This window comes from Lepidothrix coronata, unplaced genomic scaffold (assembly GCF_001604755.1).
Source record: "Lepidothrix coronata isolate B3197 unplaced genomic scaffold, Lepidothrix_coronata-1.0 Scaffold122, whole genome shotgun sequence".
In the NCBI taxonomy this organism is placed as follows: Eukaryota; Metazoa; Chordata; class Aves; order Passeriformes; family Pipridae; genus Lepidothrix; species Lepidothrix coronata.
The window spans coordinates 263,562-284,552 of record NW_016690302.1 but is presented as its reverse complement, the minus strand read 5'-3'; the positions used below and the strand labels follow the sequence as shown (position 1 = coordinate 284,552).

At 46.8% G+C, this 20,991-nt stretch overlaps 1 protein-coding gene and 1 long non-coding RNA gene across 10 annotated transcripts in view; one reads left to right on the top strand and one right to left on the bottom strand.

The window, feature by feature from the left end:
- The window catches only part of CASZ1 (castor zinc finger 1), a 286,724-nt gene that overhangs the window by 236,184 nt on the left and 29,549 nt on the right, over positions 1–20,991 (bottom strand). For all 9 annotated transcript variants that reach the window (XM_017825758.1, XM_017825756.1, XM_017825751.1 and 6 more), the window contains one exon: positions 13,388–13,465. The gene's annotated coding sequence lies outside the window, so the exon portion shown is untranslated. The remainder of the gene's footprint in view (positions 1–13,387; positions 13,466–20,991) is intronic.
- Positions 2,830–7,419, top strand: LOC108502634. Its single transcript, XR_001876538.1, has 3 exons — positions 2,830–2,920; positions 3,575–3,657; positions 7,286–7,419. It is a non-coding gene; the product is annotated as an uncharacterized LOC108502634 (long non-coding RNA).

The window sequence follows — 20,991 nt, the reverse complement described above, 5'->3', positions numbered from 1 at the left end:
AGCCGAGCCCAGCCGAGCCGAGCCGAGCCGAGCCGAGCCCAGCCGAGCCCGCGGCTCCGGCGTGCCCCGCGCGCCCCCTGCTGCCCGCCGGCCCGGCCGGGCCCCGCAGCCTGGGGGGCTCTGCGAGGGGTCTCCGGGAGCACAGGAGAGATCCCCATCCCAAGTCCTTGTATAGAGGAAAGTACTCGGACAAGTCAGCCCCACACACGCATGTGAAAAGTTACAACGGCCAAACAAAAGTTTTGTACAGAATTTACTACCTGTTAAAGGACTGAACACGCACTGTACAGGTTTTTCCACAGATAATCCCACAGGTCTGTGGATCTCCAGCTACATCAGCCTCAGAGCTTTCTCCAAAAATGCACCCTCCCCAGCCTGACTTTTATTCGCAGATTCAGAGTTTGGAGAGCGCCTGGAACAGGAGAAATTAATTCCCTGCAGCTGGTCTGCCTTGCTGCACCTTGCAAATCCCAGTGCTCAGGGCAGGCGACCACGGTGCTTCCTCCAGGCATAAAAAGCCAGGAATTAGTTCTTTTCCTGCTGTTCTCCCAATACACCAACGCAATACATAAGACTGCTGGGAGGTCTTCTCTGTGGGGACCACACCCTCAGGAGGACAGTCCATGGTGCCATAACCCCCCCCAGCTGCACAGCAGCACTGAGAGCACAGGCCTTCGGGGGGCCTGCAGTGCACTCGGGGGGACTCTGCCCACTCACAGGACAAACTGACGTGACCCTTGGAGCGCCAGGGCCTCAAGAGTCACGCTCAGGGATGTGATGATCGTGTCCCCAGTCCTTCAAGTACTGCACAAGGAAACACCCTCCTCACTGTCTGTCCTCTGCCTACAATTTCCTCTCTTGCCATTTACATGGGCGTCAGTTCCAAGTACCGGGACAGAGCTACAGCTGGTGAATGAACCCAGACACTCCTTCAAGCTTTCCCTGAGTGTCTGTCACCAGAAGCAAGGGATTAGACAGGGTAGTGGTGGAAAGTCTTTCACATGAGTGAAATTGGGTCTGGGCCACAGAGGAAGATAACATTGGAATGGCCTATGCTCCAGAAAAGCAGCGCCCTGTCTGGCAACCTGGGCTCAGGAAAGAGCCAGGACAGGAAGAGCAGGTCAGGAAGGAGATGCAGTGGCAGAGCAGCATGTCTGTGGGAGCTTAGGTGGTGCATGCCCACTTTTCTGGGATGCGTCAGGCCCACACAGAGGGCGATAAGCAGCAATGCCTGGGGCAGCATGAAGGGATCGGGATTTCTTTCTCAGGATTCTTGCCAGGCACAGGAATGGGCCCTGAACACTCAGTCCAGGTATTTCAAATTTGCTTTTGAATTATCCTAGTGTTTCATAATCCATGGATGAGAAGGAGAGAAGAAAGGCAAGACTGAACACTGCAGAGGACGTTTTACAAAGGCCTTGTGTCTCCATATCTTGAGATCCAAGGGCTACAAGATGTTGGCAAAAAGTGGCCTATAGTAACAAAAAAAGCCATTGGTCTGGAAGCTTTTCTGCAGCCCTATCCTCGCCCCTGCAGACCACACAGCTGACCATGCAGACCCTCAGCAAGGCACCCTCCCATCCACAGCCAGGGCACCCACGGTGCAGGGTGAGGCAGGAGGTGGTTCCCAGGCAGCTGCCCTCGCTCGCTGCAGGCACGGCCCCACAGCCTGTGGAGGTGCTGCCATCAAAGGCAGCCCCACCTCGGGGCTAAGCTTCAGAGGGCCTCATCAGGGCCCACATCTCCGAGAGTAATGACTGCCTACACTAGGACTTCTCCTTTATCCCAAGATGATCCCAGTGCATATTTCACATCCACATGCTGCTGAGCTCCATTCCTGCCTACATCTATGAGCTCATGCCTTTCTCACCCGTCTCTATTCCCTGCACCCCACCCAAGCCAATTTTTCTCTTTTTTCTTCTTCTGCCACACCTACCATATACTTGTCGCTCTACCAAGGGTGGCACTGCAAGCCAGAGTCCCCAAGCATCTATGCCATTTCCTAATTGTTCCTGGAACTCCACCTCTCCCAGGAGGCCTGTGTACATGCCATTCTAATAGCAAACTTTCCCACAATTAGTGGAGGTGTCGGCATCAGGAGCACAGAACAAACCACAAAGTGTGGACAAGCCATCCCTGGAGACGGGAGTAGCGCAGCTGAGCCACTGTGGGATCAGGCAAGGTCTTCACATCCCTCTCCTTACCCTCCTTTTTGTGATTTTAGAAGGAAACTGATTGTGCCCTGCCTATCCTTCTTGTACCTCACACCAAAGAGAAGTGCTTCTTCTGGAGTGAGAACCTACACTTGGTAGAGTTTTCCACACACTTTACAATGAGGGAACAACACTGCAGGATGAACTGTGAATGTCCCACGTTATACAATTCCAAACATGTAGAGGAGAACATGGAGACAGAGAGATTTGCCCACTAAGCACTTGTGTCAGAACTGAAAAGCACCCTGTGCTCTTGGGGCAGGCACACAGAGCATCAGGCTGGTTGGTTTTGAGTCTAGAGCTGATCTGAGAGAGCCAAGCTTGCAGAAAGCATTACAAACCCCTCAACATCATTTCAGACAATTAACGTGTTTGCCTTCTCCTCCTCCAGCATCACTGCCCATCTCTGGGGTCCCTCCCAGGCACTGAGACATCTCCCCTTGGTGTGCACAGGGAGAGCCACAGGTCTGTGGTGTCCCAGTGCTTCAGTGCTGAGGCTGCAGCAGAGCAAGGCAGAGTGATGCATGGGGACAGTGCTCGGTGCATTAATAAATAATCACCTCTCCCATGCTCCGCAGGAGAGCGTGACTTCACAGTGATGTGTGTGAATGTCACACAGGCCCCAGGAGAGCTGCTGCTCTGGCTGCCAGCTTGGTTCCCAAGGGCCCTGCTTATCCTTTGCCTTCCCTCCTGAGCCAGGGGTCAGGGTAAGAGGCTGTACCAGTTGTTGCACATAGACACAGTAGTACTTCACCAGCTAAGAAATGCCCACACCGTTGATGATTCTCTGCCATCATGCTGCGAAGGATTCTCCACATACACCTCTAGACTACAGAAAACCACATTCTTCCCCTCTGTCCCAGACCTAGTGACAGATGAAGTCACTGAAGTCACCTGGCACTGCAGCCTCTTGTTTGACTAGATCCCTGGAGTCCTGATGTCCCAGTCTCCTCTGAACCACTGCCCACACTAATGAAGCAGAATGGAAAAAAGACTGTACCACATTCTTCTGAGAAGCTTTTCAAGGACAGATGAGGCACAGAAACATTGCCCCCAGATTGGGAATGCCTAAATTACAGCATATGCTGGAGGGCCCTGCAGACTGGTGGGTCAGTGAGCGACAGAGGACGAGTCCCAGTTTGGGTTAGCCCCCAAGACTCAAAGCAGTGACAGATGCACATGAAGCCTGGGACACCTGGCTGGGTCTGACCCCTGTGAACCTCACAGCAGTTTATCTCATGCTGTGCCAGACCTTTGCTTAATGTGGTCATTCTTCTCAGCTGAGCCCACACTGACACTGCTGCACTGCCTCCCTTCCTGAGCCTGTGCTGAGACATCACCTCCTGCTCTGTCTGCCACAGACTGAGGGTCCCTCTGAGGCAAAACCCCCCAAGTGCCCTGGAGACACCAAGCTGGACACTCTGTGGTCACATCAGGAAATGCTGTGAGTCTCCTTTATTGCTTTCTATGGATGTGAGTAAACATTTCCAGGCATTTGCCCTGCACTGGCCTTGCTGTTACCTTTCAGCTCCAAGCACTGGTTCTCCTTCACTCCCCTCCACTGACTCATTCAGCCTCTTGTCAGGGCAAAGAGAAGGCAGGCAGAAAAGCTGTGCTTAATTTCCTGTGGAAGTATTGTAGCAGGACAGGGAAAGGGCTAATGTGTGAGTGTGAGAGGTACTGTAAGATAGAAAAGGCCTTGCCCCCATTCACTATTGCCCCCCATTCTTTCTTTGAAGGGGTATTTGGGGAGTGAGAGTTCCCCTGTATCCTCTATGGGCATCACATGCCTGGCTCACCTCATTTACTCAGCTAGAGCATGTTTTATTAATCTGGAGTCTCAACAAGGTTCTTTACTTCTATTAATTTATTAATATTGCTAATTAAATATCATATTCGCAAATGTAAATTTCCTAATAGTGTCCCTTCCATTTTCAAATTTAGAAAAAAAGAAAAAGCAGCAGCAGCTTGTTATGTTAGTCAATTGAAAGCAATTCAGGCTAATCAGGAGAGCGGGGCTGTCTCGTGTCTGCAGAGGGAGGGCCACTGTCAGTTTGCTTTGGGGCAAATATCCACCTTTACCACCAGCTTTAACAATTAGATTTCAGAGCAGGAACAAAATGGGGTGAGTGGAGTAAATGGAAGGGGGTGGGAGAAGGGGAAAGCAAAGAGTTTGGTGTATGTGGGAATAGGCACCAGGAAAATACCCCAGCAATTGGCACAGCAGGATTGATGAGGGTGGGGGGCACACACATAGACAGACCCCAGGGACAGCACTGGGTGTAAGGGAAGGAATAACTCAATAGGCAGCCAGCAAGCCTGGGGAGTGGCTGGCCCTGTGTGCAAAGGGTCGTGGGAGGGGACTGGCCCCTCTGGAGGGGACTGGTCCCTCTGGAGAAATGCAGCTGATGGGGAGATTCAGCATCTGAATTGTATTTTGCATGTTCCCCCTGCTGACACTTTCAGCTGTGTATTTATATACATATTTGGGAAGATGTGATAATCTGTGTGTTGGGATGACTGGGCTGGTGTTGCATTAAGGAAAGTTTTAAAAATACATTATATCATTTTTATTATTAATGGTAATGATAGGGCCCTGCTCGTCATCTTTCCTTTTGTTATGAGTGCTGTAATCTGAGGATGCTGTGGCAATGTGAAAGGGATAATGCAATGGTACTGCTCCATTTGGTTCTGTTTTAAAATTCCATCCTTCTTGATGATTATTATCAGAACCCAGAAAAATTACATTTACTTCCCTTTTTCAAAGAGTTTATCAAAAGTGTAGAAACCTTTTTTACCTCCATTATGCAAAACAGACCCCAATAAAAAACCCCTTATATTCATTGTACGGATGGAGAAACAGAGGCACAGAAGACAAAATAAAAATCCAAAGGTTATTGGTGAATGTCTCTTCAGATTCCAGCCCTTTCCCGAGGTTAAATCCTAAGCTATTTGTGGGAAGGCACAAACCAATACATTATGAGATATTTGGGTGCAGAACATGGGCCACCTGATATTTCACATCTTATTTTAAATGCTGAAGACTATCCTAGTCCAAAGTAAGAGAGTAGGGGGCACACACTGAACCAAGAGAAAGTACAGCTCACTGTCTCCAGGCTGGTAATTTCTTTCTTTACACAGTAAAGAATTCCCAAATGTTAATCCACTGATGGCTCCAAGACCCATAAATGAAGAACAGCACTTCCAGGTCAAAAGCAGATCCTCTCCAGCCGAGAGCTGGAGGGTGGCAGAGCCCCATTCCCCCAAATGCAGTCAGACCTGTACCTTCTGGGACAAACAGGGAAACAAGGAGCCCCTCTGGACACCTGCAGTGCATCCCAGCAGCTGCCCAGCTTGTGCTGCTGTGCTGCATGTCCACACACCAGGGCTGCTGAAGGGTCAGTGCTTTGCAACCTGGTCAGAGGGGGCTGTTTTACCAGAGGGCTGTGTCAGGTGCAGGGGTGTGACTAAAGGGGCAGAGAAGGAGGGAGCAAACAGCCGCAACAAAGCCCCTTTTCAGTCTCCCACAGTGAACAGAGAAAGCCCTGGCTGAACTGGAAGGAACTGGTTCTTGTCACCTCACACACACTGGTCTCCAGCTGTTAATGATCTCTGTTGATGTGAACATCATTTCCTCTGCATCCTGGCGTGTGTAATTGAGTGGGTCTGCGATGGGGAGGCAGCACTGCAGCTTCCCAGTCAGCACTTACTGACAGCCTAATCTCAGCTCAAGAAATGTTGCCGAGGTATTGGCTTCTGATGCCATGTTATCTCCCCAGTTTGAGAAAGTATAGAGCTCACCTCCTCGTGCAGATATAATAGGAGAGGACATCACCTTAATTCCACCTCCATTAGACCTCAGAGAGTCGACTGCGACCCCACTGACCTCATCAATATTCAAAAGCTTAACAAAAAAAGGCTATAACTGGGGAAGTCAGAAATAATGTAATGCAGTATTGATTATTTTATGGTACGATTAGGTGTAATTACATCTCTCAAATTTTATTTTAATGTTACTTTCTACTACTTTTAGCCTTTTAAAATTATCCAAAACATCTCTGTTTAATGGAACGAACATGCCTTCAATTTAAATGTGAAACACTCTTTTTCTGCTAAAGTGTGACCTCAATATATTTGAAAACATAAATTACTGCTATGTATAAACCATAAAAAATGAATGATGAATTTAATTCTGGTGAAGCGTGAGGGACTGGGAATGCAATGGGGAAATACTGTTTATCCAGAGGAGAGCGGACAGCCCAGGTGGAGAGGAGGAGGCAAAATATGACCTTCTCTAACACTGAATGGGACATGTCACGTGAAGGACTTGACTTTGGGACTTACAGACTAAGGGCAAAAATCATTTATTCCCTGGATCAAGTCCTCAGCTGGCCTTGATCAGCATAGCTTCACTGCAATCAAAGGTGTGATACTGATTTACACCGGTGGAGATTTTAGTCCACTGCATTTGCTCGGTATTTGATCCCCTCCAGCTCTGTCAGATGAGCAGAGATGGATGTTCCAGCCAGAGACCCACAGGGTAACCTCCTAACTCTTCACTTCATCTTTCAGACCTCTTTGCACTGCCAGGCTGGTGTAAAAGGACCTTTGCATAAACAAGAACAGGGCCCTAAGAACCCGACAGAGCCCTCCCGTCTCTCATTTGCCAGTATCACCTCACCCATTATTAGAACTAATTACATTCATTACTGGGATCTTGGAGCCTTAGTCTCGAACCAGGGCTCCATTACTGCAGAGATGAGACAGCTGAGTGTCCCTGTTCAACCCTGCTCAGAGCCTTCTCTCACACACCAGTGCTTGGGTCCCTGGGCGTTATCACAAGAGAAATATTAATAAATAATGAAAGGCCAGAACTGCTTCCTCGGTGGCCACTAACACAGATGATTTTTTCCTCTGGGACTCCTGTTTTAAATGGAAACTATGCCTGGACTTCACCAGTGCTATCAAGTCCTCTCAACACTTACTGTGCAAGTATAAGTTCAAACTTCATATGGATAGCATTCCTGATTTCCAACACCAAACGTTTCCTTATTTTACCTCTTATCATGCAGGTAGGGAAGAAAGTGTGCTGTCACCTATAAGTGTGTATAACAGTTCGAGTTTATGTTTGAGGAAAGGAGAGCAGGGTGGCTAGAAGGGTCACTGATAATGGTCTTAGAGCTCCTTTGGGTGAGTGTGAGTGACAGACTGTTAAATTAAGGTAATTTTCATATTAGTTCCTTCCCCACCTCCTGCCTCTCATCCACTGAAATCATTTAAGTCTAAGCTTTCTGTATCACTGGGGGTTATAAAGAAGGTGCGTAGGAAGAGAAATTAGAAAGACAGACAGACAGTTGAAATGTAACTGCTGGAGAATCTCAGCTTCCGTGCTAATGTATTCCATACATTATTTGCAGATGGAAAGGTCTCTACACAATCAGGTATCAAATACCTGGGGGGAGTTATCCTGCACTGCATCTCTCAGCTATAGGCTCTGAAGGACACTGCACGCCGGGGGCTGTCCCTGCCCGTGTCAGAGCTGGCAGAGGGGAGGATGCAGTTAGCAAGTCGTGCTGCCTGGGCATTCATCGATCCCGGGGGTCAGTGACCAGCAGCTCCTAACAAGCTCCAGGCTGCAGCTGCACTCTTAGATACATCTTGCCTGAGCAAGGGCTATCTCAGAATTCTGTAAAACCAGATACCTGCCTGGGAAGAGTCCCTTTGGAGGAGAATTAGAAAGGGAACAGGTCTTACCACAGGATAAAATCCAGCTCTGTTCTTTTAACCTGCAAAGATAACTTAAGGCAAAAGCCTGTAAACTACTTCAATTGTTAAGAAAATGTGAGAAACAAATTTATTCACCTGAAACAATATCATCTGGGGAAGCTCTGTATTGCTGAATGGTTTATTCAGTAAACTTCAAGGAAAGGCATTAATAAGACCTTAAGTACATTATTCGTCTGTGTAAGCGTTTCATAATCTGCTTCATAGTTCTTTCTGTTGATAAAGAAAGCACCGAGGTAGTTCTAGGCTGAGGAGAGCACCAGTAAGATTTTCCATCCTGAGAAGTGCCTGAGCACTGCCTGTCCTTTTGACAGTCTAGAATGTGCCCTGATCTGCTCAGCCTGTGCTATTGTACTTCACCTCAAAGGAGCAACTTTAGCAGCGGGTACAAAAGACTAAGGTCAGCCTCAGCAGCAGCACAAGGCTGGTTCAAATACATTAAAAAAATCATTTGTAGGAAAAATCAAAGCAGATTGAAGTCAGCAAAAAGCTGACAGCAACTGAGGATCCATCTGGTCGGCTGTTCTGAAGGAAAATTTCTTAGGTGGGTTTTCCCTGGCACAATTGGATCAGCTCCAGTCAAATCGTGCAAGTTTACTAAGACAAAAGTGGTAATTTTACTGATGTGAAGCAAAGGAGCTACGTAGTCTGATTGTCAGTCTGGCCAATTTGTGAACTGAAGCTTCTTGAAACTCATGTACCCCATCTTAGCACCTCTTCAAACTGAGAATACAACCGCTGTGTAAAGTGGTAATAGCAGGAATCAAGTGCAGGAGTAGCTTTGTAAGGCTAGTCTCTGTTCCAGAGCTATTGATATGGACTTACCATGAAGGACCTGCCTGTTTAATCCACAACTTTTCAAAACACCTGCCAGCAGTTCAGTGAATTCAGCAGCCAAACATCCCAGGATGCTCATCAGCTGGACTTGCTGATTTGTTGCTATCCATTCTTTCAAGTGTTCCCTTATCTGCTTTACATCAACAGCCAGGGTGCCAAGATGCTCATTACTTCCTAATGGTCCATATTCCATTTCTATATTTTTCTTCTTAAAGACCAATTAAAAAAAAAGTTAAGTAGCTCAGCCATTTTAGAATCACCATTGATTCCAGCTCTCTCCTAATTTATTAATGGGCTTACCTTCTCTCTCGTATTTCTTTCCCCCGATATACTTGGAAGAGCTCTCATTATTTATTGTGGCCCTTTGGGCCAACATTAACTCATTCTGCTTCCTACCTACACTGAAAGCTGGAAAGGTTTCTCCATTTGCCTGCTGGCTTCCTCCCCGTTGCTGGATGAGTTCAGGCATCTAAAGGTTTTCGAATTTGAAACCCAAAGAAGTTCAGTATCATTGCTATTCAAGTCACACCAACTCCAACAAGCTTTGGAGATTAGAAATTGCAAAAGTGAGCATGTTCTAGTATCTCAAGAGCACAGAATTATACAGAGTTCCAGGAGCAGTCTATCTAATCCAGATTCTGTTGCTGTTACTTGAGAAACAAGTGCTTTGGAGAAAAAGCACAAGAAATCTGACAAAATTGGAGTAAAAATAATTAGAGTCCACGGAAGGCTCCATCGGCTCCAACCAGAACAAATCAAATACACAGGTTCAGCATTACAAAGTGTTCCAAGGGAGTAAGGCACATCATTTCCTTGTTTTTTCTCTGTGTTCTGGGGGAGTCTCAACCTGTGAGGGAAATCGTGTTGGCTGCCAGGATTTACAGGATTTTCTCTCTTTTCAGATGAGCAAATTATTCGTAAGACTGAAGTAGGGAAATCCACTCCTCCCTGGCCACAATCAAGTTCCCCATCAATTAGGCAAATTGACATGATGTTTAACATTTTCTCATTTATGTTTCCAAAAGTACTATAAAAACAATCCTTCAAACTGATATCCAAACTAACCTTGCCCTGTAAAGCAACCTCAGGAAAAGGCAAAATTGCTAACCAGGAGTCCTACCAGCAGTAGAAAGTCTGCCAAATACAGAAGAAGTTTGTAAGAATAAGGAGGGACTGTCTTCAAAGAAAGCATTTCACACAGATATGCACTAAGAGAACTCACAGGTCAGATGTGAGTTCACAAGCCCATTCTAGAGAAAAATTATTTCTACAAAGATTTCAGGTCTCTGTGTTGTAAAGGAAATGAAGAAGACAAGGACACCTATAGAGGCACAAATGAAAGGTACAGGTGTGCATGTGTGCACACCTGTGTGCAGCAGAAGGTTTCCCCTGTGGAGCTTGTGCTTACACACAAACAGATCCTCTGCCTTTCCCACTGCTCCTCCTGCCCCCGGGTGTGCAGCAGTGACAGAAAAGGTTCTCAGATGCACTCTGCCACCCCACAACCAGTCATGCCGGCCTATGTACAGACTCTGCTCTCATCCTGACTCAGGTTTAGAGCAAGATGACTAAATACTAGTTTGCAATTGTGTTTACTCCCAGATTCATCCATCATTTTTCACGTTTCATCAGCAGAAGCAGGAGTGTAATCCAGTGAGCAGCAACATTAATCCCAAGGGAATGCCAATCCCTGGGGATAGCCAAGGCCCTGCTTCCTGTTTAACGAATATGCAGTGACTGGTTAGGCAAATTGTGTGTCTGCATTTCCTATGAATATCCCTGACCATCTATTCCCAGCTCTGTTTTCTATTTAAAGTTGGCATGATGGATGCTCAGAGAGATCCTGGATGCTCATCCCTAACAGAGAGTACAAGTATCAATTCTCCTGAGATAATTCAATTTATCCATTATCATCATCTGCAGCAGAGTAGCACCTAGATGCCATACAGTGCCGAATGGACACATGCTGAGAGGCAGCTCCCATCCAGAAAAAGGGAAGTCTGAACAAATAAACATGCAGGGTGGGAAAACAAGCTCAGGGATGGAAAGCTTCCCTCTCCTTGACCAGGCTCACACAGCATGCCAATGGCAGAGCTAGGAAGGCAGAATTCCTGGTCCCCAGTCCAAATCAACAAGCTAAAAGCTTGAGCAGCACTCTTTGGGTATGCACTCAAAACTCATTACCAAACAGGACAGATCACCAGCTCTCCTTCCCTCATCCTTCAGTTCTTTATTGTATCAGCACTGGATGGCACAGAAACTCCAGAGATAGCAGCTCAGGAATCTCTTGCCTATTGCCTACTTGCCGGTAAAAAAGCTTGTTTTGATATTTGCAGGAGTGAATTAATTTGGTATTCCCGATAAGATCTCAGACACACCCCAATGACACTTACACCCACAGCCACAGAGCCTGATAACATCATCAGCTGACTTCTCAGCTCAGCAGCAGTCTTTTTCACCCGTTTCTAGGATTATGAAATACATATTTTGTGTGGCTGGCTAATGCCAAAGTTACAAAATCCATGTAATTAAGATTAATTTAAGAGCTGGATTGGATCAACTTGTGGCATCCACCCATTAATTAAAAGAAACACTTTGAATTTCAAGCGGCTGCCTTAATATTTCACTCTGTGCTGGCACTCTTAACCTCAAATTGGCAGGCGAGCTGCGAGTGCCCAGGTGCGAGAGGCTGGGGGCCATTGGATCGGGAGCGCTGCCTGCGCCGGGAGACAGGTGCCCTCTTCTGGAAGGTGTGGACACACTGCCTGCCTGCGCGGGCTGCGGCATTCCCGTGAATCCCTAACACGCTCCTGGCTGAAGGCACGCAGGAATGACGCCGTGTCCGTCGGGCTGTGTAAATGTGTGTGTGACACGCGGCTCTGCAGTGACCCACATACGCTGGGCACGGATCGGGACACGTTTGGTGCGTTACGTGGATGTTGATGAAAGTTTGTGCTTTTCACTACATATGTACACGAGCTCTACAGACGAGTCTGTGAAACCCACATGGGCTGGATTTTATGAGCTACAAGAAGACAACACTGAAATGGGTACGTGTTCAAAGTTGTAGGGAATGTATTGCAACCATGTGGAAAAACCAGTGACAAATCGTTGAGAGTTCATATGGATGGCTTTGTATGTTCTTTAAGGGCCCTGCCTGCCCAGCTCATCTCATCTCATCTCCCCATAGAATCTGACCATTGTTATTAACTATTTGCACTGTCCTAGCACCTAAAGTCTTAAACAATCTGACATTGCCTTTGTTGCATAAACACGGAAGGGAATCTACAAACTGCCCTGAAGAGTTTACACTTGATGGTACAGAGTGTTAAAACCACATTATATGCTGAAACGTAAAACTTCAGGTCCCAAGATTACCTTTCATTTGGAACGGGTCCATTTACCCCCCGGGAACAAAATGAGAAATAACACAGATTTGGAATAACTTAATTTTTCAATTTGACTATGTTGATCACCTCATGCATACAGGGGAATATGAACAAAGATGCATATATGCACCTTGGGACATGCTGATGTATATGCATGTAAGCACATTAATTCAAAGAGGAAGTTAATTTTGATAAGATGATGTACATGCACATAAAGTATGTCAAATGTACAAGAATGTGGAGATATGTGCATATATATATAGAGAGAGAAATTGCATTTATATGACCATATGAACACGTCTGTGAAGTTCCTTAAGCAAACTTGTCAGAGAAGACACAGATTATGTGTAAACAGCTGGAAAGATGCATAAGACCAAATGTTTTTTCTTACTGTCATGTCACAAAAAACTTAAGAATCTCTTCCAAATCCAGATTTTCTCTTGGATTCTACAGCTGCCGAGTCTATTTGTTTTATGTATTTTTTATAATCTGAATTGCTCTCATGCAAAGACATCGTTTTAATTAATTTAGAACAAAATCTCTCCCTCTTCCCTTTATGACAGGGTCATATCTTCTCTGGGGGGAAAAAAGTCCACCCCAGCACAGCACACTGTTCTCTCCAGCACCTCCTGTTGGGTGCAGTTAGACTGGTCTCTTCAAATATATCCCATCATTTAACCCACGGCCTGAGCTGAATCAGAGATCAATAAGTCCCTCATAACAGCTTCTGCTGGATGAGATGTAAACCAGCCCTTGTCTTTCTGCCTTATTCTCTCTCTATCATTCCATCAGCACTCAGTGCTGTCTGAGTACAAGGCTTTGATCAAACCAGTAGTTTCCCTTCCAGACATCACCATGATCCATATCCAACTATCCTTCAGCAGGGCAGGCTCCAACACCCCTCATTAGCGGCTTTGTATTTGCAGAATTGTGGCAAGTACAGGCTGGATGAAAACTTGCCTATGTTTAATATAATCTAAATAACCGAGCAAGTCCTGGATTTCGTTCAGTTCACAGATTGGCTATGCCCAGTTCTATTACCCCTCCTCATTGCCTCTCCTGACAGCCTGATCAGCAGAGGTGATTCAGTCATTTACATTTCTGATACTAAATCAAGTTACAAGCAAATAAACCAATCAGATATAAAGGCAGGTATAACCTTACCTGTCTGTGAGAGGCAGCCACATCTGGAGTGCAGCACAGCAAATGTTCAGAGCGTGGCCAAGCTGCGGCCCAGTGCATCTGCAAGGGACAGGAAGAAGTGGGTTAACATGCCATCCTGTACCAACTCTAAATCAATTAATACATTTTATTTTTAAATAGGCATATCTGTATTTTTACAGCTTATGAACGAAAGGAAGGTAGGGTGAGAGGACTTGTTTGAGGTTTTCAGCAAGTGATCCAATAGCAGTTAGAAGTAGAATCTAGAATTAAGGAGCAGCATGGCATTGTCTATATTTCCAGCACCTCTGCTCAGTTATGCTTAGGAGCACCCCAAGATCTTTAACAACCAGAGATGACCAGAAGGTCACCCAAACGAGCCTGCAGAAGCTGCTGTAACTAATAACCAACACAAGTTTCCATGGTGAGGATTATAACAGAGCCACCTCCTCTGATACTGGCAGATCCCTGCCCTGCTGAGACACACGAAGCCCACCTGCACCTGAGGCCGGGGCACAGCAGCAGATTTTGAGGTGTCAGTGTACTCCACATGTGTTCTCATTCTTGGGGAAAATGTTCATGATTATTTCATTTTGTGGCAGTAATGGAAAATACATTTTAGTGCTTGTGTTCTGCATTTGCAATTCATGTTCCCATACATGATTACATTAAGTCTGTGTTCTGTCATTTTTGATGAATGTAGCTTGTTTTCTGTAAAAAACAGACTCTGGGATGGAAAGTGACAGAAGTGAAGCTGTAACAAAGGATGATCAATTTTTTATGGCCAGCACCAAATGCAGGGGAAGGCCCTGAATGTCTCTCTGAAGCTGGGGACCCTTCAGTCATGGGCTGAAGTATGACCCATTCCTGTCACCGTGCTGCTTCTGGCAGTCACAGGGCAGCAGTGGCCAATACCGCTTTCTTCTTTTGCCAAAGTTGATAAACTAGCTTTTCATTAACAGGTCAGTGGCTGAGAGCAATTTGGCCTCTGCAAACAAGTGTACTCAGGTAAAAAGCAAGCAGCACAGCAGGCAGCAGCAGGTGGGTTTGATTCACTTATTAGCACAGTAACATCTCTGAGCCTCTGATACAGTGCTGAACAAGGAACAGACACCCTGGAGCAGGGGCCCTCTCTTCCGAAGTCAGAACACCAAAAAAACAGGAGGAGAAGAAAGGCATGAGGAAGAGAAGGGATTTACTCAGAGATAAGTGTTGGAGGCTTCATTGGAGAGAATCAGGAGAGCTGCACTAGAGGTGACAACCCAAAGGACTTGCTCAACTTCACAGTGACTTCAGACTGGAAAACCAGAGGAATGCACAGGCTGGAGCTTTTAGCTGATCTTGTTCGGACTGAGACCTCAAGTAAGAAAAATTGACCCCACGTACTTGTGGGAACACAGAGTTCTGCTGATGACAGTTCCAAACCCAGGCTTGCGTGTTGTTTTTGCTCGGGTGGTCGTGAATCAGATCTCAATTTGAGACTCATCAGTAACCACCCTGAACTTGGGGAACTGACACGGGAGTTTTCCTGCTTCATAAAAGCTGAGAATGAGGTCTCTTGACACACAACTCAATCTTGCTTTGCTTTCAAAATTCTCACTCAGGCTACAGAGGAAGAAGTTGCGGGGCTGCTGGATTTGCTCCTGCCCCCCTCCCCCGGGACATGTGCTCACCATAAGCAGATGGTTTCAGAGATTAAGTTCTAAGGAGGCATTAGCAGGAATATCTGCACACAGCACCCTGGCAGCTGCCTGTGCTCACACCTGTTCTAAGTTTCACAGCTTTCAAAGAATCAGTGTTCAACGCTTTTTTGCCCTTTCCTTTTTTGGAAAATATAAGCTTTGAGGGCAAATGCAGAGCCAGCTTCTACAGGCACTCAAGGTTTCTCCCCTTTGCAAGCAGATTCCCTGGAGCTGCACTCAAGTCCAGATTTTCAGCTATCATAGTCAGGCTCTGAAAGAGAATCAAGCTATTTCCCTAGTCCAGAAATCACAATTACAAAGAGAGCTGCAGTTTAGGTGGAAGTCAAAAGCCCTTATCATAGGAAAGGGAACTCACAACTGTTCTTGACCGTTAAGTACTGAAATAAAAATTATTGGATCACCACTGAAAGACTGAGAGACCAACCCTTCACACTTCAGTGTGTTTCTTTGGTCACGTTTCCTCTAATCATCAAATTTAATTCAGAGACATCAATAAGAAGAATGGCACTGGGTAGCACTGGGGGCTCTAACAGTGGCCTCCAGCTGCTGGGCTGGTTAAAGAACTCAACTCCAGGTACTGAGGATGGTGTCTTGTGATGTGTGACACCACTAAATGAAGCTGGAGATGCTGAGCTTGGGACACTTTCTGCAGGAAATGGGAGAGGGATCTCCCTTCATGTGAGAAATTTAGGCACAATGTAATCTGGCAGCCAGTCCATAGAAATAATAAAAATATCAGCAGCAAAGCAACCATGTTGGAATGTCTCCTTGGCTTAGCTATACCCTCCGGGGGTTTGCCATCAAAAAAATGGGTATTTCACAGCCTAATGTGGCATCCAAGTTGCCACATAACAGATAGTAGAAAAACCTTATATACATACAATAATGACCACTTCATTCATCCGGGTGTGCCTGACTGTGGGAAGTTAGGAGATGAGGAACCCTTCCTGAGTATTCCTGATGTATAAGTAGAATTCCTAGTGCACAGAGGCACCTAGAGATGTACCAGCACTCCTCAGAGCTCAAGTGTTTATGTGCTTGGGTGCACGTGCTCCCTGCTCTTGCTGTCCATGCGTCAGCCCGTGTGTGGTGGTGCTGCATGTTCTGTCTCCTCTGCTGATAACAAGCAACAGTCTGATAACAGCCAAAACCTCAATCTGCTGAGCAGTGATGAGTCTCTGTCACCACATTTGGAATCAAAGATGCTTATCCAAAGTGATCCATAGACCTTTTTTCAGGCCTGGTGTAATACCCACTCTCTTCTATAACAGCCAGATGGAATGTCCTCAGTCTTCAGTCTCTCTCCTGCCCAACATGATGCAGTGAGGTATAAACATGAAAGGGATGCTACTGGTAATAAAAAAACATTCCAGGCAAACGCATGAGCATCAGATAAGAAAAAAAAAGGGGTAGAAATAGGAGAAAAGAGAGTGGGATTATTGCAGAAAACCAGAAGAAAAGCAAAGGTTCAGACAGGGTGAAGAACTTTAGACTTCACAGAGCCAGAAAAAGGAATGAACGCAGAGAGGACAAAGATGGTCAAAGACGCCCCTCACTTGCCTATGGCACTGTGCCACTGTGCTATCCCACTGATCCAACCTCTCCTCACTGCTCTGCCAGCAGCACTCAGTGCTTATTAGCAACGTGCCATCTGCCTCCACCACTGCCAAGGGCCCAACCTCGGAATCAATACGGATCTGTTGGTGACATCTGTTGGGACGGGCCGCGGATACCAGTGGCTTTTCACCGAGCACACTTGTTTTAAACAATGCTCAGCTGGTACCCGCGAGCACTGGGCTGACCCCTCACGGAGGGGATGTGCCAGGCGGCTCCCCACCCCAGCGCACATGGAGGGGATGCCAGCCAGACACCCGTGCCCCCCGCCCCAGCCGGGACACCCCGCTCGGAGGGGGTTCCGGAGGGGGTTCCAGAGCGGATTCCAGCCGGGACCCCCCGCACATCGGGGGCTCCAGCGGCTCCCCGCGCCCCCAGAGCGCCACCTGCAGCCCGCGGGCGCTCCATTGCGGGCCGGTCCTTCAGAACGACAAAGACTTGGGGGTTACACCCGCCCCCTCCATCTACTGGGACAGGACCATGGTCCTGGAAACACAGCCGGGGTGGTTACAACCTGAGCGGCATCGGGTATCTCGTGGACACCGAAAAATTAATGGAAAGGGACAAGCACGTTAGGCAGGACAGGAAATTCCTGCTGCCGTGTCACGTGTGGCTATGCAGAGCCTGTGAGTGAGCAATTGTGAAAGAGCTTCAGTACTTTTTGCTGCCAGCTTTTTCTGGGTACCTGAGCACCTCCTCTCATGCCTCTCAGAGAGCTGCTGGGGCTCTTTGAGAATTTGCTCCTCCGTCTGCAAGTCCATATCTGCCACTCATGGAGGCATTCCCAACAGCTTCCACCAAGCTGAAGTGATGTGTACCAGTGGTTCTCCAACAGAGCCAATACTCCACTCCCAAAACAGTCCCTCTGTATACTTGAAGAAGGAATCCACTTAAAAACTGGTGAAATCCATGTGAAGAACTGCATTTGCCATACACATCATTCCCTTCAGATAAGATTTTTCTACTCTCTGACACTTTGGAGAAGCTCAGAAACAATCTAAAAAAAAAAAATCCTTAAAACTCCAGAATAGTCACAATACTCAGAATAGTCACAATAGTCTTCCCTCCCTGTTTCTTAAAGAGAAATCTGCTACCCCTTCATCCTCACTTGAGCAAATGCAAGGTGGACAATATTTGGTATCAGGATTACAAACATATTTTGCAGACCAACACCAGAGCTAGACAAGGGAGCTCTAGAACTGTTAGAGGTGACAGTGGTTCCTACCCAGCGCAGAAAGGAATGCCTGTCTTCCCCTCCCACAGAAATGAATGAACAGACCTTCAAATTCCACTGGCCTGGCACACAGAATGGCTACATCTCATCTTGGTGAGAGTTTTCTACAGTTGATCATGTCTGTTTTATCCACTCGTTGGACTTCACAGCTTTGCTTGTGACCCTGAGGCAGCAGAAGCTGACGCTTTGCCAGATGTATGAAATAAAAAACTAGTTCGGATGCAAGACAGTAAACTTCTTTAGGAAACAGTTCTACTGAATTTAGGTGAAATATAGAATATAAGCAAAAACTCAGCCAGATACAGTGCAGCCTGGAGGAGTTCTGGATATTTGGTGAGCAGCCCCTGTGCATCTCAGCAACCCTCTGCGCTCCCTCCGCCATCAAGGGTGTGCCAGGCCATGCTTTGATCCCTTGCCAATTGTGACAGCCAGCCCCACATGGCCATTTATAGAGCGTTGCACGGGCACTGTGTGACACTGCCAGCGTCACCCAGTGACATGGCCATGTCCATCAGGCACCACACCTCCACTCCTCTCTTGTCTATTGACCATTTCCTCACATCTGATAGCAACATGCTCAGCAGAACTGGTGAGCCACTCTCAGCACCAGCAGAGCCAATCCCACACCCACGCCATCGGGATCTGCTGCTCTCCTGAGATGTTAGCACCATTGTTTTAGATTCTGACACCAGAGCTTTTTTATCTCCCTCTCCATCACAGGCTCCAAGGACACTGGAGGCAGACAATGGCCACATAGCTTGGGCACAGGGTCCAGCACTAGAAGCCCAAGGAGCAGCTCCCAGTTGTGCCACTGGGGCTCTGCCATAAGGATTTCAGGCAGCAGTGCCTCAGTTTCCCCCTGTGCAAAGTGAGGATAAGGATAATGACCTACCTCCGAGGGTGTGGGGTGCAGATGGGTTAGCGACCAGCACTACAGAGACACCCCCCACCACCAACCAACCCCGCCTGGCACTGGAGGAGCCGAGGGCACCGCATCCTCCCCTGCCTGGTCCTGCTCGGGAGAGCACTGCCTGCCAGGGCTCTCCCGCCTGCGACTGCGCGAGTGTCCAGCCAGCCCCGTCCTCATCGAACCACCCTGCGTCTATTTGATAAAGACGAATATTGCTTTTTAAATAAATATAAAAACTCCGCTTCCTCCTTGGCGAGTTCATTTTGAGTCATTTTATCTCTTTCCTCCCCCTAGATTTTTCCCCAAATAATGTGATTAAGTGAGTCAGCGTTCTGCTTTCCCTGACAGCCTCTGGATTTAATTCAGTTTGAGGACTGTGACCTTTGACTCCTTTTTACTATACTAACCCAGCTAAGAGAACACTTAGCGATTTCTCCGCTTCCTACTGGGAGAGTATCTGGTGGGGGGTGAGGAGGGGGAGCAGGGGTGGAGGGGGGAGGAAGAGAAACAAACTTTCACATAAAATTATGGTATATGGATAATTGAGAAGTTTAAAAACATGAATCTAATTGTGCTGTCCCTTGAGAAGCAGATATTGAGCCATCCTATAAAAGGCTTGGAGTATCCCAATGGTGATTTATTGCTAAATCCTAGTATTTTTCAATACATTATAGTTTTTAAATTGTGTTTAAATTGAGTGTAGAAGAGCAGAGGCCATTAGGAGATGCAGAAATGATGATTATATTTAAATATTCATGCACGCAGTACCTTATTATTGAATCTGAACACTAACAAAATCAATATTAAGTGCGGTTTGACATGAATTTATTTATGAATTTCGACTTTCTAAGTACTGTATTTTTTCACTCAAAAATTGTGAGTATAATGTAGTAATGATATCAAAACAGAGTGTCAGAGAGCATTAGCTGAGGAGGTTATAAACCTCCGTATTACAGGGCCCCATATCGCCCTCAAAAGTGCTTAGTGCACAAAACCAAAATGTTTGGGGTTTGTTTTTTTTTTTTTAAACACGTAAATACACACACACACACACACACACTCGCTCAGAAATAGGAAGGAAATTCTCAGTCGGAAATTGCACTGCAGTGGCTTTGATTGCTCTCCGAGCCTGCTTCAGGGACCAGGCAAACTGGGATTTGAAGACAGACAAACCTGAATGGAGTGCTCCTGGCATGTGGTTTGTGGGGGCACTTTGGTGCTCCGAGGGGAAGCTGCCTAAAAGAGAGCAGCCCACAAGCCCAGGGTGTAGCCGGGGTCCCAGCCAGAAAGGAACCAAAGACATCAGTCTGCACCAAGAACACACAACTCCTGCCCTACTGGGTCAGTCACACTGGGACCCCAGAAGGCAACACCAGTCAGTATTCTCATGAGGAGAGTCCAGTGGTAAGCTGTGCTCACATTGGCTGGTAGGTCAGGTGGAGAAGCATATCCCACTCTCCTTCATAAGTGTAATGGCAGTAAAGAGAATGGAAACACGCCTCTTTCCACAACCAATGTGCAATATGGCAGGTACCTAGAGCAGTTTTCACTCAAAATGGTGCAAACATGAGAAAACTGGCTAGAAATTACCTCTCTTTTTCCTCTCAAAAAAAATATGCTCCTAGATTTTTCATGCTTCCTTTCTAAGGTGTATCTCAAGCAGGGCACTTGGTAATCAGGTTGGAACTTCCCCAGAAAAGAGAAAGACAGCTTTTGAAAGCTTGGCACTGGTGCTGCTCATTTACCCAGGATCAGTTAATGGCAGTGCTGCAGCAATCCCACTGCTTCACAGACTCCTTGTCCTTTCAATTCCAACATTGCTGCTCCATTACCACTGCCACCTCTGGACACCTGGTAGGTTTTTGATGGAGCCACCACTCCCTCCTGCTTAAATGAGCAGAGATTTCAGCAGTGGGAGACAGCAGCCTTTTTGGTAATGGGGAGGGGAATAATTCAGACTAAAGCCTTGACATAAGGGGACAGAGAGGAGGGGCTTGCACAGATCTATCTACAGATAAGTGATGTATATTAAAAGCTAGTGCTCTTCCTCCCCCACCAATTAATTTCAAATGTGAGAAGACTTTTGAAGATTTATTTGCTATTGACAGGAACCTGGACTGAGCCCTCCACCTGCTGTACTGTGCAT